We start from the raw sequence: 14,055 nt of genomic DNA on the forward strand, positions 1-14,055 counted from the left end.
CAGTCCTTTTTGAATCATTCAGTTGTGTCTGGGGAGTATTTTCTTTGTCCAGTTTTCAATATAAAGCTAAGGAACATGACCCCAAGAAAAGCTGTATGCATCTGTGATGCTGGTAGATCAGGTGCCAGCTCTTGCCAAGGCTGTAGGCCTCAGCTGGGCACTGACAGATTCACAGCTGGAAACCAGACCAGCTCACCTGTATGTTAGTATGGTTCAAGATAGGCGTTAGACTTGTGTCAAGGTTCCTTCCCCACTCTGAACTCTAGATGTGGGGACCTGCATGAAAAACCCCCGAAGCTTATTTTTACCAGCTTAGGTTAAAACTTCCCCAAGGTACAAACTATTTTACCTTTTGTCCCTGGACTTTATTGCTGCCACCACCAAGCATCTAACAAATATAACAGGGAAAGAGCCCACCTGGAAACGTCTTTCCCCCCAAACCCTACACCCCTTTCCTGGGAAAGGCTTGATAAAAATCCTCACCAATTTGCATAGGTGAACACAGACCCAAACCCTTGGATCTTAAGAACAATGAAAAAGCAATCAGGTTCTTAAAAGAAGAATTTTAATTAAAGAAAAAGTAAAAGAATCACCTCTGTAAAATCAGGATGGTAAATACCTTACAGGGTAACCAGATTCAAAACATAGAGAACCCCTCTAGGCTAAACCTTAAGTTACAAAAAGGCACAAAAGCAGGAATATATATTCCATTCAGCACAACTTATTTTATCAGCTATTTAAACAGAACAGAATCTATCGCATATCTAACCAGATTGCTTACTAACTCTTTACAGGAGTTCTGACCTACATTCATGCTCTAGTCCTGGCAAAAGCAACACACAGCCAGAGAGAACCCTTTGTCCCCCACCAGCTTTGAAAGCATCTTGTCTCCTCATTGGTCATTTTGGTCAGGTGCCAGAGAGGTTGTCTTAGCTTCTTAACCCTTTACAGGTGAAAGGGTTTTTTCTCTGGCCAGGAGGGATTTAAAGGTGTTTACCCTTCTCTTTATATTTATGACAACTTGTAAGAATGTGTTTAGTGTTTACACTCTATAAAATACTTGTAAGTGGCTACATGCATTAATCTTACTTGTAATGTCTGTATTCCATGCTATAAGGTAATATGAAAGTTTTGCTTTATAATTGTAAAAATGCCTGCTTTGAACTCAGACAGGAGGAGAGGTTCCCCTGGCCCATCAAGGAGGATTACCAAGACTAAGTGGGCCATTGTGAAGCATCACAATACACAGTCTTTACTAATTGCCCCTACACAAGCTACATGCAGAAGGGCACATCCCCTCAGTTTGAATTCTGGAAGAGGGAAATAAAGATAGCTGACATGACGATTTTTTTCATTTCTTTGCTGTTTGAACTCTCATGGGGCTGCACCTAGGAAACAAAAGTAGAGATCCCTATGGTCAACCTGGGTTAGCCCTGAAACATTCAGTGGATAGATTACTACATCTCTGTCACCTTTTGGAACCATAGACTAATTCATTTGTACACATATGTTGCCTGCTTTAATCTGTAAATAACCCCCTCTCATTTCTTTTGCCTAGTTAATAATCCTTAATTAGTTTACTATATGATTGGCTACAAGTGTTGTCTTTGGTGTGAGATCTGAGGTCCAAATTGAGATGGGGTAAGTTACTGGTCTTTTGGTACTGGAAGCAACCTGAATATTTTGTGATCTTTAGTGTAAGTGACTATTTATCACTAAGTCTAGCTTACCTGGGTGGCAAGACAGACTGGAGAGCCCAAGGGAACTGTCTGTGACTCCATGGTAAGACGGTTACAGTGCTTCAGGAGTTCATATTTGTTACTGAGTTGATGAAATCTAATGATAGAACATACCACCAGTTTGGGGTGTCTACCCTGCTTCAAAAAACAATCTGCCCTGAGGTTGGCACTCATAGTCATGAGCCACTCCAGACAGCGTGACCGTATCCTCCATCTCACCCCCTCTACTTCACCTAATCTATTTAGGATCTAATACTGCATGTGAATGGTTTATTAATTAATTTTACAACAAGGTGAGCTCTCTCTCCTTTTTAAGTGTTTTGGTGGAGTCACCCAATTCAGTATAAAAGGCCCAATTCTTTTAAGAAAGGGACTGTGAAGAGACATGCTCTCACTCAGGTATGATGGAGATTAACAAGCTCCTCTGGGCCTGTTCCTCACTAACGAGATACACCTCCAAGGTTTGTTTGGCCTGGAGGAGGAGGGGCTTAAAAGTGGGGAATTCCCCATGGGAAGGGGTGGTCAACAGGAAAAAGGCTGCCCCAACAGATGCTTCTGGTACAGAGGTAGATCAGCAGAGGAGGAGACACCACTCCCGAAGCTGTTCTGGCTGATAGCAAGTGCCCTAGGAAGAGGGGGAGAAGGTAAACTCTACAAAGAGGCAATAGACTATAGGAGACTAAGCCCTTAGAGCTGAACATCCAGGGGATACATGAGAAACTGGTCCTCTTTCCAGAGAGATCCTCCACTCCCGCAAGGGGAAGGGAAGTGGAGTAGCTAACCCCCTTCCCTTGACTGGTTGCCCTCAGAGAGCATCCCGAAGGGCTGCTAACTGGGGGAGAAGAGAAGATAAACAATGGACAGGGGACCTGGGGGAGGAGTGTCCAGGGAGCCCCTCCCTGACAGGTAGCCAAAGATCCATATACAGGAACACCTCACTTAAAGTCATCCCAGTTAATGTTGTTACGTTGCTGATCAATTAGGGAATATGCTCATTTAAAGTTGTGCAATGCTCCCTTCTAATGTCATTTGGCAGCCGCCTGCTTTGTCCACTGCTTGCAGGAAGAGCAGCCTGGTGGAGCTAGCTGGTGGGGGCTTGGAACTAGGGTGGGCCGGCAGCCCCCTGTCAGCTCTCTGCTCCCCTAAGTTCCCTGTGCAGCAACTGCCTAGCAGGCTACCGATTGCCTGCAGTTCAGCTGTCCCTCCCCCACTGCCATGTGCTGCTCCTGCCCTCTGCCTTGGAGCTGCTTCCCGAGTCTCCTGCTTGCTGTGTGTGGTGGTGGTGGTGGTGGGGGGTGGGCTAATGTCAGGGTGTCCCCCTGCACCCCGCTTACCCTATCTTCCATAGGGCAGGGGGGACACACAACAGGGCTCAGGATGGAGGGAGCTTCCTGGCAGCAGCTGCTGTCTCAGCTTGCTGATTAATTTAAAAAGGCAGTGTACTTAAAGGAGCAATACATATCTCTCTCTCACACCAGGTGTGTGTCTCTGTCTGCCATGCTGTCTCCCATCCCTCCATTCGTGCTGCCTTGAAGAGTGTGAGGCTACATCTGGGGTGGGCAAACTGGCCCATGGGCCACATCCGGCCCGCAGGACCCTCTTGCCCAGCCCCTGAGGTCCTGGCCGTGGAGGACAGTCCCAGTCCCCTCCCCCGCTGTTCCCCTTCCCCCGCAGCGTCAGCACACCGTGCAGCCGACACAACGCTCTGGGCGGTTGGGCAGCGCAGTTGCAGAGCCGCAGCCTGACCCTGTGCTCTGGGTGGCACAACTGTAGCGCCGCCAGCCACCGGTGCTCCAGACAGTGCGGTAAGGGGCCGGGGGGGGGGGGGGTTGGATGGAGGGCAGGGGAGTTCGGGGGGTGGTGGTTGGAGTTGGGGTGTGGATAGGGGTAGGGGCGGTCAGAGGACGGGGAACAGAGGGGTTGGATGGGCCAGGGGTCCCGGAGGGCAGTCAGGAAGGAGAGGAGGGGGTGGATGGGGCAGCAGGGGGCAATCGGGGTGAAAGGTCCAGGGGTCGTCAGGGGACAGGGAGCAGGGGTGGTGGATGGGTCAGGAGTCCTGGGGGGGCATCAGGGAATGGGGGGGTTGGATGGGGCAGGAGTCCCAGGGGAGCTGTCGGGGGTGAGAAGCTGGGGGGGGTTAGGTAGGAGGTGGGGGCTGCGCCATGCCTGGCTATTTGGGGAGACACAGCCTCCCCTAACTGGCTCTCCATACAATTTTGGAAACTTGATGTGGCCCTCAGGCCAAAAAGTTTGCTAGCCCCTGGGTTACATTAACAACAATGAGTTAACTCTTGAGGGCTCAGCTAGGGTGACCAGATGTCCCAATTTTATAGTGACAGTCCCAATTTGGGGGTCTTTTTCTTATATAGACTCCTATTACCACCACCCCCCAGTCCCGATTTTTCACATTTTGCTGTTGTAGGCTCAGCCAATTGCTAGTTCATCATTTAGCGGTAAGGCATCCCCGGGGAAATATCCCACCCTCTGACTTCACCACCTCAACCAAGCTTCACAATCATCATTGCTGTGTACCAGTATTAAATTTTTTGTTTAAAACTTGTACTCTGTGTGTGTGTGTGTGTGTGTGTGTGTGTATGTGTGTATATATATATATATATATATATATATATATATATATATATATATATAATGTAAGCAGAGTCAGGATGAGCTCTACCCTGACATCTGGTGGCGAGTCGTGGTGGGTTACGGAAAACAACTTCAAGGGCTGATCTCATTTGCATAGGCACACCCACCCCGCCTAGTTGGTCACTTTGGCTGCTATAGGAGCCCCAGTTTCTCTGTTGTTGGGGCAAGAAGAATAAACTGTTATCCTGATTATGTGAATCAAGGACAGTAGAACTGTCCTTGGCCTTTTGTTATGATGGAGGGACTCACCATCAACTAAGCAGCACTCGCTAGGCAAGGGTCATGGGTTCCAAAACCCAGTGAATTGAGAGAGGCTGGGGATAGGTATTAATACCTGGTGCGGGTCCTACATGCTCATTGTACCCTCTCCCCCCCCCAGTGGAATATCCGAGCTAGTTTTGATTCCACTAGGAGTCTAGTTACAGGCTGCTGAGCTGAGTTCACTTTGGGCCAATGGTGTACCAGCACTAAGGCTCCCCTAGTACAAGCAGAAATTACTAAGAGCTGAAATCACTGAGCGTTGTGTTTAGTGGTGGGGCCTGAAGAGAGATTGTGGAGCAGTTTGCGGGACGGCAGGAATGGCTCACGAGATGGCTGGTGGAGCAGAGCCCTACGAAGAGGTTGGGCAGTCAGCTTTGGACCACATAAGGTGCCCCTTAAACCCCCCCCCCCGTCCCATTTCCACCCAGGTTGGGAGGTAAAATTCTACAGATAAACTTTTGAACTCTGGGGCTGCACTGACCAGGGACAGAGACTTTTGGGTTGTTGGCTGCTGGACTCAAGAACCAAAGGGAAATGACATGGCCCAGTTTGCTTGGGATGGGTTTTGGCTTATGGGTTGTGTTATGAATTCTGTTGGTGGTGTTTCCCTAACACAATGCCACATTGTTTCTCTCTGTTATTAAAAGGCTTTTGCTACACCCAGACTCTGTGCTTCTGAGAGGGGAAGTATTGCCTCTTAGAGGCGCGTAGCAGGGGTGGTATATATTTGTCCCAGGTCACTGGGTGGGGGCTCGAGTCAGTTTTGCATTGTGTTATTGGAATGAAACCCCTAGATACTGAACCCGGCCCTTGTTGCTGCCAACTCTGATGGGCAGAAGGGTTACATATCTATAGTGGAAAATTACCGGTACAATTATGATGGGTCCCGCGCTTCCTCTTCTTGGGGGTGGGGGATAGGGTGGTTCAGGGCACAGTTCCCTGCTCCTGAACTAGGGTATCTACTGTCCCACCACTAACCCAGAGAAGGGTAGTGGAGAGGGAGGGACCCGGGCCCCCCCTTTTACTCCGGGTCCTAGGGATAGTGGTAAACCACTTGAACTAGTGCTTCCTTCCCCTGCTACTTCCCTCTCCTTCTTTTCAGCTTGTGGGGCTTCCTGCCTTTTCTCTCTCTCTCTTCACAAGCTGGGTGTCTCTTTACCTAGGGTCTTGATCTTCTAGCCAGCCATGGCACTGCTCCAACTCCTTTTCCTGGCTGATTGAAGCAGGAGGATTTTATCAGGTGACTAGCTTCAGGTGCTCTAAGTGGCTTCAGGTGCTTTTAATTAATCTATAGAAACCTTTCTTCCCTCTACAGGGAATAAGGTTTCTCCTCATCTTGGGACTTGCATATCTCTCCTATATCACTCTCCTGCTGCCTTCTGGCCATGCTGTATCACAATATATAATATAGTCTTTTGTCTGGTGAAAAAAATGTCCCTGGAACCTAACTCCCCCACCCCCATTTACCTTAATTCTTATGGGGAAATTGGATTTGCTTAACATTGTTTCTCTTCAAGGCGCATTTTTCAGGAACGTAACTACAACGTTAAGGAAGGAGTTACTGTACAAGTATGCATAATGTGTGCTACATTTTCATGCATAATTCCTTAGAGGTTGTAATATGTATTCTTCCCTAATTTTTCTAAAATATGCTGCTGTTACAGAATGACTAATGTGTTCCAACTCAGAGGTGTTACAACCCAGATGGAGTTGTATTTCAGTAGTATGATTCTATGTATATACAATTTACGAAGTTCTTTTGACTCCTTAAGGGTGATAAGGACTAAAACTGTAGTTTCAAGTTGCAGTGGGGGAGGTTTAGATTGGATATTAGGAAAAACTTTTTCACTAAGAGGGTGGTGAAACACTGGAATGCGTTACCTAGGGAGGTGGTAGAATCTCCTTCCTTAGAGGTTTTTAAGGTCAGGCTTGACAAAGCCCTGGCTGGGATGATTTAACTGGGAATTGGTCCTGCTTTGAGCAGGGGGTTGGACTAGATGACCTTCTGGGGTCCCTTCCAACCCTGATATTCTATGATTCTATGTACATAATATTTTATTGTGAAAATGTAACTTGATAACTAACCTGCAATTTGCCAAGTTCCAGAGGGAAACTAAACAAAGCTGAGAACAAAATGTTTGGAAGTGACACAGCAAATTAACGTACCCTCTGATATGCAACATCTACAGCCTTTGCTGTTTTCTTTTATGCAGGGCAGAATTCAAAGGCTCTCCATGAGGTAAGAGAAGAGAGAGAGTGTGTTTTTGTAGATTGAGACAAGACCAATGAAAGCAGAAAGTACAAACAGCCCCTTTTAAAGAATTGTTTGATGTCCCCTAATTATAAATCAGGGTTTTCTGATTCTAATTCTGTGCTATCCATTGAATACATTATATCTCCAATTTGAACAGCATGGGATAAATCCTGAGGTCCTGATTTGGTGTTCACTCTGCCCTTACTCAGGCAAAATCCCATGGATGTTAAGATTTGGCCCATTTTTTTTATATTCTGTGTTAGGTGCACATTTATTTCAGTGTTTGGAGTAGTAGTACAAATCTGGACTCTGAAGAATGTGCACAGAATGGCATGCTGCAGAGTTTTGTTTTGTTTTTATTATTAAAAGGTCAGTACATTCCTATTTTTTTTTCTGTTTTTATATTTCTCTAATTTGAATACCTTTTTTGGAGAATGAGCCACTTAGCTGTCTTGCTGGTGAAGCAGAAATGGAAAACTGCACCTACTTTTGGGATCTGATTTGGCTCTTAGTTCTTGCTTTGCTATAATAGACATGCATCAGCTATGCAGTAACTCTATCACAAAACAGATATGCTGTATCTGCAAAATTCTTCTATCTAGATGTTCAGACCTAGAGCTGTATTGTTTAGCATTAGGGAAAGAGAAGCAAAACAAAGGGGAGAGAGGTGGGAACTGGATATCTACTAATGTGAAACCATAGGTTAAAACAGATTTCCTTGTTGGGGTTAGATACAGTTTGTAAATTCCTATGTTTGAGCAATAATATGGTATGAAATAGTAGAAGAGAAATTAATCATTAATAAAAATATATAGAGAGATGAAGACTGACACCTCTGTTTTAGGGTCCAAACCTGAATACCTTACAAAGGGCTAGATTGTGTCTTTTTAAACACAACCCTGAGACACCCCACTGAGGTGCCATTGCTGTAGTGCGTCCCTCTTGTGTTCGGGGTAGAAATAACCCACTACTGACCTTTAACAGGACACAGCATCCAACTAGCTCCACTGACCGGGTGTGTAGGAGCCAAGGATCCACTCCCCTCCTGCCCACGGGCTGGTGATAGGAGCTGTAGGAGGGAAGGGAGCTCTTCTCTTCCATACTCAGCCAGGAGCCATGATATGGACAGGTCTATCTTGGCCACATGCAGAGGTCTGAGTGGAGGCTTAAGCCCTTTTCTACACATCCACCTGGCGCATAAGGTGAAAGCACAATCTAGCTTTGATTCCTTACTCAGGCAAAAGATCCATTGGCTTCAGTGGGCATCTTGCTTCATGATTAGACCTTTAGGGACCAATCCTCCAAACATACATGGATGTTTGTACCTTTTGTGAGTAGTGCCACTAATGTGAAATGTCCCATAATAGAACTATTCTTATGAATAAAGTTACACATGTGCTTAAGATGTTTTCAGGACTGGGGACTTGAACATGCCAGGCGATGGATAGATATGTACAGGACACTGTACAGTCTAATGCATCCTTTGATAAAATATCAAAATGTAATGGCCTTTATTCAAGTCTTTGGGACTCATCTTTAAAGGTGCCAAGGGATTTATTGTGATTTAACCAAGTTCTGCTCTACTGGAGTTCTTTTATTGCTTCTAAAAATAGGTATTCTGAGGAAGTTCAATCACTTAATAAAAAGCAGAAACTATTGATCCAAACTGAGAAAGGTAACACCGAGAATAGAAAATAAATAAAAAGACGTGAAATACTATTTCAAATTGATTTCATTTAAATCTAAAGTGGGGACGGAAAGCCTCACAACAAAACTTGGATAGTGAAATGAGGCCAGTTTCTCATTACCAAAGTTCTTGAAGTGTTCCAGGCAAGTCGCTTTAGCAAAATTATATTTGGACATGAATGAGGCCATTTCATAGAATCATAGTATATCAGGGTTGGAAGGGACCCCAGAAGGTCATCTAGTCCAACCCCCTGCTCAAAGCAGGACCAATTCCCAGTTAAATCATCCCAGCCAGGGCTTTGTCAAGCCTGACCTTAAAAACCTCTAAGGAAGGAGATTCTACCACCTCCCTAGGTAACGCATTCCAGTGTTTCACCACCCTCTTAGTGAAAAAGTTTTTCCTAATATAAAGTTTTTCACATAAACCTTAGGGTCTTAGGTAGGACCTATGAAATATCTGAAAGCTCTTTACTAGGATAAGTACAATAAAAATTTTAGAGGCTTTCTGAATAATCTTACAGAATTGCTATGATTCTCTATTGAATTCTGTAGCACTTAAAAAAAAATTAAATTATTAGATTCTATAGGACTTCTCCATGAGGGTGTTAGACAAATAAGTAGGATGCCTGTTCTAGTTTTAACAACCAAAATGAGGCATATGGTGAATACACAGCAGGCCAAAACTTGGGTGTCTTAAACTTAGCTTCCTAAATCCATTATAGGTAACAAGTGGCTTCACTTTTCAGTGGTACTGAGCACCCACGACTACCAATGAGAACTATGGATTCTCAACACCTCAACAAATAAGGCCACTTTGTAAGTTATCCAACCAACCTCTCAGACGTTAGCTATAAACACTAAACCAGGGATTAATATTGTGGTTTACAATATTTTTGACCAAAAATACTGGCCAGTCTTAAAGTCAATTCAGAGGTGAAGTATAACTTATGCTCAGTTAAACTCTCTTAGGGCTTTTCAACATGTGAAACAATTATAACCATAATTATTCCACTATAGCTACTCTGGTCAATTTCCCTGTGAAGACAAGCCGCCCAGTGTGCTACTTATACCTAAGCTAGCGTCTTCTGGCTCACTGAGGTATATGTTGCTCCAATTCACACTCCCGAGGACACTGAAAGAAAAAGTGTGTGTTTTACTGTTAGTTTCTCCTCTCCAGCCAACCCTGTTTGTCTGTTCTGCACCCATTGCATGTCTTTTCATAAACCCAACATTTTAACTCTCTGGGGCAGCAAGTCTTTTTGCTACATGTACTAGGCACTGCACAAACAATGGGGCCGATAGATGCTACTACAATTAAAATTATTTGTAAGAAGCTCCAAGAGGTAAATGGGAAGAGAGGGTCTAAGTTATTGTAGATCAGAATTATCCACCACCTTTGAATTTTATCCTGTGAATTAGAGGGAATGTGGAGGGAACCTAAGTTGGCATAACTTGCCTACTGAGGGGACTGGAAGAAAGAGTACAGTATATTATGATTTCCTCTAGACTTTCTTAGCCAAGCTTAGACAGATTGCTGAATAGGGCCCATGAAAAGCACAAGTGCTTATCTGTATTCTGTCTGCACACCCACAAACAGAAAAACCAGAGAGCAAAATACGGTATAAATCCTGTAGGGGCAAAGGGGTTGTGTGTGTTTGTTTCTGATTAAGTGCAGTCACCTGTCAGTATTTTGTAAGTGACGCTTGTAGATCTTTGAAAGAGTTGAATTTGTTTCCAAGTTTTGTTTTCAAGAGTGTTTTGCCTCTGGAAAGGAGATTTGGGGGTCTAGATAGCTTATATAAAAAGATTATAAACATACCTTTGCGATTTTTCTTTTAATATAGTATTTTTTTATCGTTAAAGTTTCCAGAAAGTAGAGGAGCAATTATTCATGGAATACGCAGACTCTGAAATATCATCCTTCATTTGAATTTAATCTTTGACATTTCCCTTTTGAAACAGACTGCAGCTGGATATTAACAACATGTGTTGGCAGAGGTCTGCAATAATTAATATGTAGCAGAGAAAATGCTAACAAAACAAAAAAGGAAACAGATTGCAAATATAAAATCTGAAAGTGTCTTTGATATGACTCTTGATGACTTCACCTGCTTATAGGCAGAAGTGGATCCACATTAACCCTGGTAGGGGAAAGAATTGTCACTTGATTTGTCTTAACGTGTTACTTCACGTACTGTTGCAAAACCTTTGTGAAGTGCTTTGAGATCTACAAAGGCTAAATGTTATCTTTATTACCCCAACATTGATGCATATTAAACCAATGGATAAATAAAACTTGTACTTGATTAAGGACCTAATAGTTCTCTATGCCACATGATTACATTTGCAGGGTGGAGGAAGATGGTATAGAGCTTATTCCCTGTTTCCTTCCTAACATACCCATGTAGTAGTAGGGCTCTTGAACAGAAGGATGACAGGAGAGGGGCGATTTAGCATACTCATTGATACTTCATGGCTTCAAGGGTCTATGGCCTGTCAGTTTGGCTGTATGGTTACACCTTTGGTCTACCTATACGTATGGTGGCTACACTGACTAGAAGGGGGTGCACATTGTTCCCCTTCTAAGCAGCAGTACGATGCATACCAGAGAGTATTCTCCTAGGCTGCCCTGCACTTGCAGGAAGGCTACTGGATTCTTCATTAAGTCACCAGCCTTCACTTGCTCACCCCCATTTTTGTACCTCATGTAAGTAAGGGCAGTGGTTTGCTTTGAGACTGTAATAGAAAAAAGAAGTTTCTAAATTTGAGGTTGTCAACTATGTAGCTGTTCAGACAGATAACAAACTTCAGCAGAATGCAACCTGTCTGGTTTCATGTGTCCTGCTAAAGTGTGGACAGCGGATCTCACAATTCACAGGAACAAAATGCTGTTTCATTAGATTATTAGGGCACAGTCCAAAGTCTAGTGGAGTCTTTCCACTGACTTCAATGGGATTTGAATCAGGCTCAAAATTTGTATCATTTTATATATGACTCCTAACAGGCAAATCCAAGGACCTAGCCAAATACTGAATTGGGCATTTGAGTATCTTGCTGGGTACGAATTCTCTCTTCTAGGGCATGGATCAGCTCTACATGTTCTCAGCTGGGTCTACATTAGCTTAATGGCTGAATTAGCCTCTGTAGTCCAAGCATGCTTCTAATAGGGCAGGGGAGGGGTAAAACCTGTGCAGCAGCTTCTTCCCTGAGCCCACCCTCGGCTCCTTCCCTTTCATACTGCTAGGTAGGGGCTGCCATGGAGCTGTGTTTTGCTTAACATAAGGCTTTGTAGCCCCTGCACAGCCTCCAAATCCAGCTCCAATAGAACCATACCAGAGGCATCTCTGCTAGCCTCAGAGAGGGGGAAAGATTTGCCCTGAAATACAAGTGACTCCCAGTTACAAATCTCTACCTACAACAGCTTGACTTCTATTGATGTGCTTGAGAAACAAATAATGGACATGACTTGTTTCATGCTAATGGGAGAATTTGGGTCATTCCAGCTAGAATCGTAGATTGTAGGTCTGGAAGAGATTTCAAGAGGTCATAAAGTCCAGCCCCCTTCACTGAGTCAGAACCAAGTCAATTTAAACTATCCCTGACAGTCTAAGTCTACTCAGACTACCCCTGACAGGTTGTCTGCCTGTTGTTAAAAACCTCCAATGATGAGGATTCCATAGCCACCCTTTGAAGCTTATTCCGGAATTTAACTAACCTTATTAGTTACAAAGCTTTTCCTAATATCTAATCTAAAACTCCCTGGCTACAGATTAAGCCGATTACTTCTTGTTCTACCTTCAGTAGATATGGAGAACAATTGATCACCATCCTCTTTATAACAGCCCATAACCAGTGATGAGCTGCCAAAATCTTAACTGGTTCCCTCCTCACCCCACGAGGGGGTCATGGCCTGTGCCCACCCTGCAGGACCCCCCTCCCCTGTCCCCCGACTGCCCCCAGAACCGGGCAGGAGGGTCTCGTGGGCCACTGTAATGGGTGCTCGCCCCACCCCTAAGAGCCAGAGGGACCTGCCGGGGGGCAAGGTGAGGAGTCCTGGCAGTGCTTACCTGGGGTGGCTCCTGGAAAGCTTTCAGCAGGTCCCTCTGGCTCCTAGGGGTGGGGTAGCATAGCTAGGAGGGGAGCAGGGGGAGCGGCCGAATCAGCTGTTCACGTGGGAACTCTGGTCGGGAGGAGGCTGAGAAGCAGGCAGCAGCTTTGCGCTCAGGCCCAGGGAGGCAGAGGTGAGCTGGGGTGGGGAGCGGTTCCCCTGCGCCCCCCCCCCCCGGGTTACCTGCTGCGGCACGGACGGCTCTTCTCGTGCTCCCCCCCAGCTCTAGCTCACCTCCGCTCCCACATCCTTATTCTTGAGCCTGAGCGCGAAGCTGCCGCTTGCTTCTCAGCCCCCCCAGGCTTCCTGCGCAAACAGCTGATTTGCAGGAAGTGGGGAGGGAGCGGAGCGGAGGTGAGGTGAGTTGGGGCCGGGCGTGGGGTGGGGCAGGGAGCTGCCGGTGGATGCTCTGCACCCACCATATTTTCCCTGTGGGTGCTTCAGCCCTGGAGCACCCACGGAGTCGGCGCCTAAGGCGCCACTTTTGGCCGGTTGTTAAATTTAGAAGCCCTTTTAGAACCGGTTGTCCCTCGCGACAACCGGTTCTAAAAGGGCTTCTAAATTTAACAACCGGCCAAAAGTGCCCATCACTGCCCATAACATATCTGAAGACTATTATTGAGTCCCCCTTCAGTCATCTTTTCTCAAGATTGAATATGCCCCTATTTTTTTAACCTATCCTCATAGGTCAGGTTTTCTAAATCTTTTATCTTGTTCTTGTTTTTTGTTGTTCCTCTCTTCCAGATTCTCAGCAATTTATTCACATCTATCCTTAAGTGTGGTACACAGAACTTCAGCCAGGGCCTCACTAGAACCCTGTAGAGGTGAACAATTGCCTCCTGTTACATGCAACATTCCTGTTAATACACCTCAGAATTATATTAGCCTTTTTTGCACCTGCATCCCATTGTGAACTCTCATTCAATCTGTGATCTACTATAACCTACAGATCCTCTTCAGCAGTACTACCACAAGTTCTACCTTGTTGTTCCCCATTTTGTAGCTGAGCTTTTCATTTTTCCTTCCTAGGTGCAGTACTTTTCACGTGTCTTCATTCAATTTCATCTTGTTGATTTCAAACCAAATCTCTAATTTATCAAGGTCATTTTTCATTCTAATCTTGTCCTCCAAACTGCTTGAACCCCTCCTCCACAAATTTTACAAGCATACTCTCCACTCCGTTGTCCAAGTCATTAATGAAAACATTGACTAGTACTGGACACAGGACTAACCCCTGCAGGACCCCACTAGACATGTCCTCCCAGTCTGACAGCAAACAGCTGAGAACTAGTCTTTCTGACTCTATAAATGTCCTCTCTGGAATCTGAAGGTAGGGCAGGGATGTTAGGTGAGTACCT

At 45.2% G+C, this 14,055-nt stretch overlaps 1 long non-coding RNA gene across 2 annotated transcripts in view; it reads right to left on the reverse strand.

Annotated features, from left to right (window-relative positions):
* Positions 1-661: 661 nt before the first annotated feature.
* LOC311520646 overlaps positions 662-14,055 on the reverse strand; it is a 102,037-nt gene continuing 88,643 nt past the window's right edge. Inside the window, exons 3-4 of one of the 2 annotated variants that reach the window (XR_014711652.1) lie at positions 9,660-9,721; positions 662-1,388 (exon numbers count right to left, since the gene is read on the reverse strand). This is a non-coding gene — a long non-coding RNA (uncharacterized lncRNA). The remainder of the gene's footprint in view (positions 1,389-9,659; positions 9,722-14,055) is intronic. The other variant, XR_014711651.1, reaches the window with a different exon arrangement.

This window comes from Lepidochelys olivacea (genome assembly GCF_965140295.1).
Source record: "Lepidochelys olivacea isolate rLepOli2 genome assembly, chromosome: 5".
Taxonomy (NCBI): Eukaryota; Metazoa; Chordata; order Testudines; family Cheloniidae; genus Lepidochelys; species Lepidochelys olivacea.